The 10,806-nt window shown below is 32.7% G+C and overlaps 1 long non-coding RNA gene across 1 annotated transcript; it reads right to left on the bottom strand.

Moving 5' to 3' along the window:
• Positions 1-472: 472 nt before the first annotated feature.
• On the bottom strand, positions 473-10,178 carry LOC128240556 (uncharacterized). Its single transcript, XR_008262190.1, has 6 exons — positions 10,132-10,178; positions 5,843-5,986; positions 5,486-5,596; positions 4,404-4,481; positions 3,414-3,516; positions 473-2,512 (listed from the first exon to the last, which is right to left on the bottom strand). It is a non-coding gene; the product is annotated as an uncharacterized LOC128240556 (long non-coding RNA).
• Between the last annotated feature and the right edge of the window lie 628 nt (positions 10,179-10,806).

The raw sequence follows: 10,806 nt of genomic DNA, 5'->3' as shown, positions 1-10,806 counted from the left end.
TCAGGGGCGTAGCTACCCCTCTATTCATGTGGATTCATAAATGTGCTGGGGGTTCGGGGCAAACTTGAAAAATTTGAAAACCATGGTGCAATCTAGTGCATTCTGGGCGTTCCGATGTGCATTATTTAGTACTGGAAAATAACCAGTTTTAGATTCATGTAGTCAAGTTCGCATACTGCAACTTTGGTTTTTTTGTCAGAATCATGTGGATTCAGCCGCGTATTCACGTATAGGCGGCTACACGCCTGTATGTTGTGCATATGAATGTATAATTTGGTTTAAATGATGCATCCTTAATATAACACCTCCTTGCTGCTACACCAATAGAAACTTCATGGGATGTTAATAGTAAAAGAACTAGCACTGACGTTCCCATTTTTGTCTGGGTCATTTAAATAATAGCAAACAATTTACAAGATAAACAAACTAAATTTGTTTTGACTTCTTTAATGAATTATATAAAAACATTGTACAAAGATATCATGACACTTTTAAACAATAAGTATGGTTGTCAATTAAACAGTATGCTAGCTTTAAAAATTTAGGCAAACCATTGGAATTTTACAGCGGTCTTAAAAGGTGTATTTAAAGCTGCAATCTCACCGATTGATCGTTTTGACTACCGGTACTCTTTTATTGTTTGTCTATAAATGGACAATTTTTTTGCATAAATGTCTAGACCCAATTTGAAGTGATATAAGACTGCTGAAAAAAGATCAGATTGCAGTTTATCATATTTATGTTAAAAAATGATGTTTTGATAAAAGCATTACGAACAATTTAATGTTAATGAAATTTTCGGCAGTTTTACCAAACATTTCTGATTGGTTCTATTGTGAATTATCTAATATGACTGAATTAAAGGAATGATAACCTAATCAGCAGATTTTGAGACAATTTTGTGTCTTAACTGACAATCTATAAGAGTGCAGCTTTAAGTGTTGATCTAAAGCTTCATATACACATTGTTATATTGTCAATAACTGTTTAAAAGGTCTCATGTACTAAATAATATAATAATTTTCATACAATATCTAAAATTGATCAAAATAAATAAAGTACCATTATACCTATTTCTTAATAGTGCCGTTTCTCATCTGACAATACCATTCAAAGCCATCATTTCAACTATGAATTTATTTTTAACTTTCAACTTTTCTATAGCATATGCAACAAAATATACCAAAAATACAAGCCATGAACAATATGATTGTTCAACTTGCATTATCTTTGACCTTTTGAAATGACCATTTTCCAGTTTTGTCTATTTGTAAGTTATGCCCTGAGGAATAAAGTATGACTGTATGAATCATAAAAAAGGAATAAAAACACTAAAAATATGCCCCAACCCCTGTAATTTCTAATACAGTAGTAAAATCAAGAAATTAAACATTTAGAGCTGCACTCCCACCGTTATACCGTTTTCACACCTTTTTTGTTTTGGAATGAGCATTTTTTGGCGTAATTATCTGCAAACCAATGATAAAAGATTGCTGACAAAAGATCAGATCACAGATTTCATATTTCCGTTCGAAAATTAATGTTACTAACGGTTTAAGAAAGGTGCATAAAACATCAATTTTTTAACTTAAATAGAAAAATCTACCATTTAATTTTTCGCAAAAATTGGATGGTTCCAATCCAAGACATAAAATGAGAAAAGTTGTCAAAACGTCCAAAATGTGAGAGTGCAGCTTTAACGTTTGAAAGTAACTCTGTTTGCCTCGTGCCCCTAAACAGGGTTTAATTATATTATATATCCCTGTATATTTGATTGTATGATTGCAGTAATGGATACTGGTCTAATTATCTTCTGACAATTTTTCACCAATTTTAAAGAAACAGAAAACACATATTAAGCTCATATAACGCTGTACAATTTAATCTCATTCATTAGGTTGAGAAAAATTCCCTAAAAATATTAATTGTGGAAACATATCTTATTTAAATACATACAGGAAATGGCGACATCATTTACCCATTAGTATGAAAAATGCAGTTTCCTGATATTTGAATAGCGGTTCTTTATTTAAGCATCTCAATTCATTTAAAATACACATAGTATGTATTAAGTTTCAAAGGAAACCAAATCATTTTAACGATTGTTTTCACAAACTTCTTTTCCTAGTTTCAACTTTTGAGACTTTTTGATGAGCCTGCACCTTCCCCCTCTTATGCTGTGGTTTCAAGCAATAAAGCTACCAGCTCAAGTTGCACAACTGGTGAACAAGACTGCTGATAGTCGACAAACTGCACACTTGATGCCATGATAAATTATGTCCATCGACTTCCAGAATGAAGAAATGACGCAGCACAGAATTGATTTCAATTGGACCTTTCTGTACTTTCATCCCCTTGTTGTAGTCAAAGACTATATCTAAGTGTGCAGTGCGGGATCTTGAGAAGCCTTCTGCTCCTCTGATGAAGTAAGTTTGGCAGAGTGTGAAACTCCTGTCTACTCATATGCCTGGACACCTGTGATCTATGTCTTCTTGTGTGTGCCAACCATCACCTGAAATTTTTTTAGAGGAAGTTAGTGCTTGATTACAAGTCAATGTGACAAAACAAGGTCTTTCATTTATGCCACCAAGAACTAGTATTCCAACTTTCATAACTCGTATGTTAATTAACTCAAAGCAATTGAGCAGAAACTGTTTGGTAATTAATTTTAAGTCACTGCTTCCACTTATACTATCAGTAATATTGAACGTGAACCGACTGACCCAAATGCTATTCTAAATATCTTTTATGTGCAGAAACCTAAATCCTATTGACACAAAAGTAATCCAATTGTATGTCTTCACAAAACATTCTACAACAATATTTGTCAATTTACCTCAAAGATTGATTATTGTTTTTTAGTCAGACAAACACAGAGATGGCCCTATATCGCTCACTTGATTTGAGAAAGGATTCTAACTTAGTTATTGTTTGGACACTTACTGAACACTTTTGGTCTGACTTTATTATGCAGCTGGTGAAAATATTAAAAGTCCCTGTATAATGGGCTTACAAAAACATGAAGAAAAAAATGTATTTGTTTAAAAATTACAAAGGGCCATAACTCTTACAATATTTAAGTTTGTATTTAGCAGAATAAAAAGCTTTTCCTAAAATACAACCTTAAAACTATATTTACAAGTAAAACAAAAAAATTTGCAAACATGTTTTTTGTATCTGGTTTTTGAGAGAGAATGATCAGAAGAAAACATCACATATTCACAATCATATTAAAAAAATATTTAGTCTTTTTAAAAAAATTATATTCTATTTCAAAAACACTGCAAAAGACAAGACACTTACGTTTCAATTTCTTGATTTAATACATTGATGATTATCAATTCTTATGAAGCGAGATGGGTCTTACACTGTAACCGGTGCAACCTGCATGTTCTTAGTTGCTCAGTTATTACCTTTCTTGAAATTCTCCTCTTGATCTGAGCCACGCCAAAATGATGGGAGATGCTTTTGTTTTTCCATTGAAATGTATAGCACCTCTGTGTTTCTGTTTGTCTCCTGAAATAGTAAAAGTTTATTTATAATAATAACAATAATAATAATCAGTGACTTTTATTGAAATTATTTTCACAGATTGTGCCTTGCACATTGGGGAACAAAGTTGACTTCTGAGGAGAAGATTTTTCCATATAAACATATAGGAAAAAATAGCTCCGCACCCTGGAGCAATGTTTTTTATGAATCAATATCCGGTGAAGAAAATTCATACAGGGTATTGAAACATTTTTTACTTCAAATGAAGACTTTTAACAAAGATAACTTAACTAGCTCTTCATCATATTAAATAAAAATTAACACAGTCTATGACGCACACAGAGCCCCACATTTGATCTTTTACCATAGTTTGATTGAGAGTTAAGTTTCACATCGACAAGTCTTTACAGGTCTATTAAAGCTGCACTCTCACAGATTGAACATTTTGAAAAAGGTTATAATTTTTATCATGGAATGAACCAATTTATGCGAAAATGCATGGAAACCTGTGATATAAGACTGCTGACAAAAAATGTCTTTGAATTCCCATCAAACATGTCCAAACCAAATTCAAACTTTGGGTAATCACTGTCATTCACGATGAAATTCAGCACTTCTTGCCCAAAATATATACGTTTACTTTAAGTGGAACGCAAATCAAAACAAACACATTTGTCCGAAAATTAATCAAACTTTAAATGGGATTTGTTCACGTAATTTTCAAGAATCAGGAAGTGAAATAAATGTTCTCATGTTGCCAATTTAGTCTCGATCATCTAGACGCTTGTATCCGGATCTATATCGTTCTTTGACTCTAATTAGAGTGGCTGCATGATTGAGACTAGCCGGTTCTTCGATAATTGTTACGATCGAACAGTGGTTGAAAATGTAAAGTGAGACCAGTTTTTTACCTGTTATTGAACAAACTGTTATGTTGGCAGGACTGTCCTCCTCAGCAATGCAAAGAACAGCAATGACTGGCTGGCACTCTGTAAAATGGCGATTTAAACATTATGTCCAATTAAAACTGTCCCATTCTAAACAATCCATCAGCAATATATATAAATGAGCTGCGCCATGTGGAAATGTGTCTTGGGAAGTTGACATCATTCCATGTAATGATGTCATAAAGATGAGCAAAAGACATTACTTACTATGCAGTAAAAGTTCTTACTTTAACAGTAAAGATATTTTTTTTGAGAAAATTAATCAAAGTGAGCTCTTTTATGTTATGTTTCTACAGTACCGTAAGTCTTGTACACATCTATGTTACATATATAAATAATAAAAAGGAATAAAATGACGAGTTGTGTACACACTAATTCCTCCTTATGTACTGTGTAACTCAAGAAAAACAATCCATAATACTAATAAATCTCTAGAATTCCCTTACTTTTCTCGCTGTACAAAAATGAATGAGGAGTTGCAAACAAGCAGGGCCATAAAACTTTTGCTATTTAAACTGTACCACAACAGCAATTTAAAGACAGTGATACTCATTGATGGAATAGGCACTTAGACAGCTACATTTTCTGAGAAATGGAGATCAGACTAAATTCTCCAGAGATAATTTATAGCTTTATTTGAAATAAAGAACATGTTACAGTGTTTGAGTTAAACTTGTTACTTATCCCTGATTTAACACAATCATTACCTTCAAAATGGTGATAAAATAAAAACAAATATACCTTATTAAACACTGTTTACTATCACATCTGTACCCCCCCCCCTTCCCCCTTACATACTTAAGCGGCTCTTACCAAAGTAAAGAATGAAAGGTCCACAAGGCCAATTATAATTATACTAATTTGATTTTAAATCACCCAAAAGGCTTTCTACACATAATGGTTCCTTAATTTAAATCTAGCCTCCAAAGTTGTGATTTCATTGAAAGACTTGAGATACCTTATTTAAAAAAAATGACGAAAGGAAAGCTTAAACGCAGAAGTCTGGACGGGTATACGAGCCTGGAAATAAATACACAAAAGCTCACCATGCTGCTAAGGATTCTCATATAATTCCCGGCCCAAGTTCAGCTGGAGATGTTGATTCCACACGGCTGGATAACTGGCCCAGTGCACCCAAGCTTCACCATGGGCAGTATCTGCAAGAGGAGGGTGTACATCTGGGAAAACGCATTTATAATCAATTTGCGAAAGTTCTTATCCGCCATAAGTAGTGAACATGTATGTGGCTTATAGATCATCTGAAATGAAGTTTAATAAAGGAGACAAGGTTCGGTCTGGGATCTAAACCTGGATTTTGATGCTGAAATTGTAAGTTTTGTTCAAATGAAGTATAAACTTAAAGTGAGTACAGAGATATCTTGAAGCCCAGATTTATCACTTACCTGAAGTTTGTAGGGCTACAATTGAGAGCTTTGCTGTAAACTGCAGGAACTGTCCCCATGAGCCTTTTGTCTGTAAGGGGAATGGTGGCTTAGGTGATTGGTGGTACCACTCTGCATTTCTTATCCACACACAACACAGTGTATCTGAAAATGACAGAGAATGGCCATGCCATATGAAAGCTATGCTAGAAATACGCAGTTATGAGTGTATCATTTGACATTTCCACACAGAAATTGTGAGGCCACCAATACAGCAGTACCGACATCAATGACGAAAACATATATATATATATCTGTCATGGAGCTGTGCTGGTTCTGTGGCGTCAAAACCACTGCAACTTGGCAATTCACTAGAAACATCTTTTCAGAAAAAAGAAACAACCAATACAGGGTAGCCTTTGTCACCCAGTGAACACCCAGAGCATCTTGTTACTTTGAGCATCTATTTACTTAGAAGTACAATGTAGCGTCATTAAGATCTCAATTAACAAAAAGTGTATCTGAAAGCTTTAAATACTGAACAAAGTGTAACTTTGAGGCGGTCTGCGAGCAAATACTTTCAAGAGCAGAAATCTCCCAGAAGTTTGAAAAAGATTATGCAAAGCTCTAGCTTGATGATTTTGGCCCAATTTCAAATGGTTACTCAGTAACACGATGGCGTAAATTTAATCAAACATCAATATAGTTACACAGGAAAATAAGAAATAGCTTTAAACTCCCTCACATTCATGGCAGAGTGCCCTAAATGGATGATCTGATCAGGGTCCCATGGATATCTTGACGCAACTTACCATAGCCGCCATGCGTTTTTGTTCACAAAGCCGGCACACACAGTTCATTCTCAGTTTGCATGTTGTGTACTGAAAAGTTCAAGCTTTCCATGACACTCGCAATAAACCTATCCATGAATTAAAACAAATTAACAAATAACTACCAGGTAATTATGGAAATATAAATGTCATTTTTTACTTAAATTAATGATAAATACAACTTATGTTGCAGTCAAACTGGATAAAATATCAGGAAAATGTGTCCTGTTCCAAAAAGTGTGTTTTGAAGTTGCAGACAATAGTCCAAAGGCCAAGAATTTAAGTGTTCAGATAGGGGCAGGCAAATCTTAAAAAAAAATGTCAAAATTTTAAAACTTAAATAAAACTAAAATTATACAAACCTTATATAAATCATGTGTAAACTTGAAAATACATACAAGAATACAATGTACACATAATCAAATGCTACCTGAGAGAATCATTTTTTTCAAGAACTACTTGAACGGGTACTGCAACCCGCAAGCCTTTCGTTGTCGGCCGACACCTTTAAACCTCTTTCCCACACATTAATTAAACACGTCTTATGTTTCGTCAGTGCCGGTTTTGATGACCAGTATAAATCCAAAAGCAGTTTTTCTGCCAAAATGTACCCAAATGATTTGGATGAATGCTTAACAAGAAAGTGCAGTGTACACAATCAAATGAAGTATTTAGTGTTCCAGAAATAATGAGCAATCTGAAATCTGACCCCTTACATTCCTTAAATATTCACAAAGTGTTAAGTTCTTGTGTTTGTTATCTTTTTATGATTCAATTGGTAAAAAAATGGTGCAAATGTGAGAAGCCCTGAAGAAGAAAACTGATATTTTAATAGAAATAGTGATGAAATCACTGACATTATGTTTACTTAGCAACTAAAGCAACAGACCAACCAGACCTACCAGTATGCTTATCTATATTTAACTGCTAAATTTTAAAAACCCAAAACATACAGATAAGATATGTGGCGCAGTTGTTTACATTGTGTGATTTAAATGCATATATTTTTGTTGGTGATTAGTTTAAATCCAACTGAAGCGATCTCTTATCAATATAAACCTTAGTTCATCCAACAAATTAAATATTTGAATGTTAGAAGATTTGTTTTCATAAGATCAGCAATAATGTATTTTCTTTAATTGTCTCAATGAAAAATGTAATGTTCAAGTTTATAGGCACTGTTTTATCTGAGAATTTCCCTGGGTGTGAACCGCTTACTGTGTCCAAGTTATCCAAGACATTACTACAATATGGGCAATTTGCTCTGCCATTTTTATAGATAATTGTGTATTCCAAAGGTATTCTTTTGGTACATTGAACTCACAACAATATTCGAACTCCTGACGTCCAGCACCGCTGTCAGATTATCTAATCCAGCCACTATGCCATTGCATGCTCTTTACTGAACGAAAGATAAATGAATACTCACAATTTTGAACAGTATTTTTTTGGTCACAGAATTTAGAAAATTTGTTACCTGATGATCCTGTAAATTTTGTGTGGATAGACTAAATACTGTTCGAATTTAGCAAATCAAAACTAACATTTTGGGTTTATTCAGTGTAGACCCTAAAATATCAATTTTGATTTATAAGTATGTAGGTTTGTTCAAAAGCTCAGTACAGTTTACTTTACTTGTTAAGTTATCCAATTTCTGTAAATAAATATTACTTAACTTGACTATAAAATACTGTAGGGGGGCGTGTCGTAAAGTAAAGAAAAAATCCAAATAATTCAACAGTCAACTGCAGCATGGGCCCCCAAGGTCCTGCTAATAGCGGGGACTTTGACTTTCGGTCCAGCCAATCCCAGGTAAAATTCCCGCTCTGCACAGACAAACAGCTGGTAAAAGCCCTCTCAAATGAATTATGGTCATTTCGTAACCGCTCATTGTTGGTCATTTCGTAACCATTGTGTTAGTCAATTCGTAACCGTTAAGAAATCGAATGTTCATATCTTAACCATTGACTCCTATAATTATGAGGAATTAATTTAATACCATTTGAATTTACAAAATAAGTTTACTGTAAGTATAAAACATAAAAATAACAACATAAACAAAGTTAAATCTAGTAGTTGTATTCCTTCTTTATTCCTAATAGTGTAGTGCGATTTGCCAATAAACTCTGAAACTATGACAAATAGAAACATTCACACTAGCCATTTTTTTATGTTGCGAAGGAAATATTATAAGTAGGCTGAATATTAAATGTAATAGTTTTTTTAATTCATAGATGTTCTACCATTGAGAGGAATTGTGACCTTAAGCCAATACTTTTTAAATATATAGACCATATAACTTCAGAATTTCATTTTTTTTAAATTGCATAGAAGTATTGTAAAATGTAGTGAGCTTGCCGAATGAGAGTATGTGCTTTTTATATGCTTATTGTATTAAAAATGTGCCGATATGTTTAATTTTGTATCTTGTTATTGGTAATTAATACCATAACTAATAATTTAAGGCTGTTTTTTGTCGGTTTCTGATATAAAGTATGCAAAATATGGATCAATTGAGAAAAGAACAGAACAAAATTTTGTTCGTTTTAAACAATTCAAACAAATATAGTCAATGAAATAGGTCAAGAATGATCATTGATGTAAACGTAATTTTACTCAAAAATACATCGCAATCAGTCTTAAATTATTGTTTATAAGTAAGCAAAATGTAAGAAAATAATTGACATATTTTGGTAGTATAACAAATCATGTCTAATTTAGCATGATATATATATATATATATCTAATAACTATTGAGTAAAATAAATTATTGGCTTGCTACTAGTGAGAATTTGAGTAATGTCTCCCAATTGGTGTCTTGGTTGCTGTGCCATATACATCCAGGTTCGAACAATACACTTAACGAGGTGCTAAGTGTACTATTTATCACGTTGTTAAATGGTGGTTACCATATGAGCAATTGATTTCTGGACGGTTACGAATTGACTAACAGAATGGTTACGAAATAACCAAGATTCAGCAGTTACGAAATGGTAAGGTTACGAAATATTTATTTGTTGCATTTATTATCAAATATGAGAATTTAAGACACATGCAAAAAGCCACAATACGAATTGGTGATAGTGTTTGTTCTGTTCTGCTATTCAAAGGTGATTAGAATGACTAATGACATGACAATGACAAACAAAATGTAAGGCAATTGTATCCTTTCGTCTTTTATTTATTAAAATCTGAGATGTGAAGGGAGCAAATCCCTTTTAAGATTGGAACATACCAAATAATAATAAGCGACGATGTAGTGGTAAACCAAGCTTGCTAGAAATCAATCGAGTTTCTCCAAAATACAAGCAAAAATTACACCGGATGTTGATACTTGTGATTTAGTTTCGGATGAACAAAATCCGGATAAATTATTTGCTTTTCATCCAAAGGGTGGACGATTTATACTACTGCACAAAAGTCATAAAAAATAAACGAAAAAAAACGTTGAATATGTATTTTAAACACTTATCAACTTACCATTCTCTTTCCGTAAGAGATGAACGCCATACTGCATAATTGCACGGAGATGGTACCACGGAGATACCCGAAAATTTCCGTTATATTCCGGAAAGTAAATTTCTGTATACTTGAAAATTTGGATGCTGATGGTACACGAAATATCGAATTTCCTTATTTCTGTTTTTTATGGAATGAAACTTCGGGATAATATACAATAGGCTTTAAATAAAGTAAAACAAATAAAAAATGCTTAGTATATAGCTATTTTTGACCAAAATTATGATTTTTTCCCTGGTCGCCTTAATAGCTATTTTTATGGATACACAAATATACGCACACAAAAGTTTAAGAATATTTTTTTTAATATTAAAAGAGAATAAGATTTAAAACAATGAAATGATCTCGTAAATAAACATTCAAGCTTATCAACTTACTGTTAATGGACATTTTTATTGACATTTGATACATCAAATCTTAACTGAAAATATTAAGGAGACCAATTTTTGTCGCCTTAATTCAGCGGTCCCCATAATGCCTAGATTAATATATATATGGTCACCTTAATATCTGTAGTAGATATATATATATATATATATATATATATATATATATATATATATATATATATATATATATATATATATATATATATATATATCTACTACAGATATTAAGGTGCCCATATATATATAT

This window comes from Mya arenaria, chromosome 7 (genome assembly GCF_026914265.1).
Source record: "Mya arenaria isolate MELC-2E11 chromosome 7, ASM2691426v1".
Classification (NCBI taxonomy): domain Eukaryota; kingdom Metazoa; phylum Mollusca; class Bivalvia; order Myida; family Myidae; genus Mya; species Mya arenaria.
This window is presented reverse-complemented; position numbering and strand designations above follow the sequence as displayed.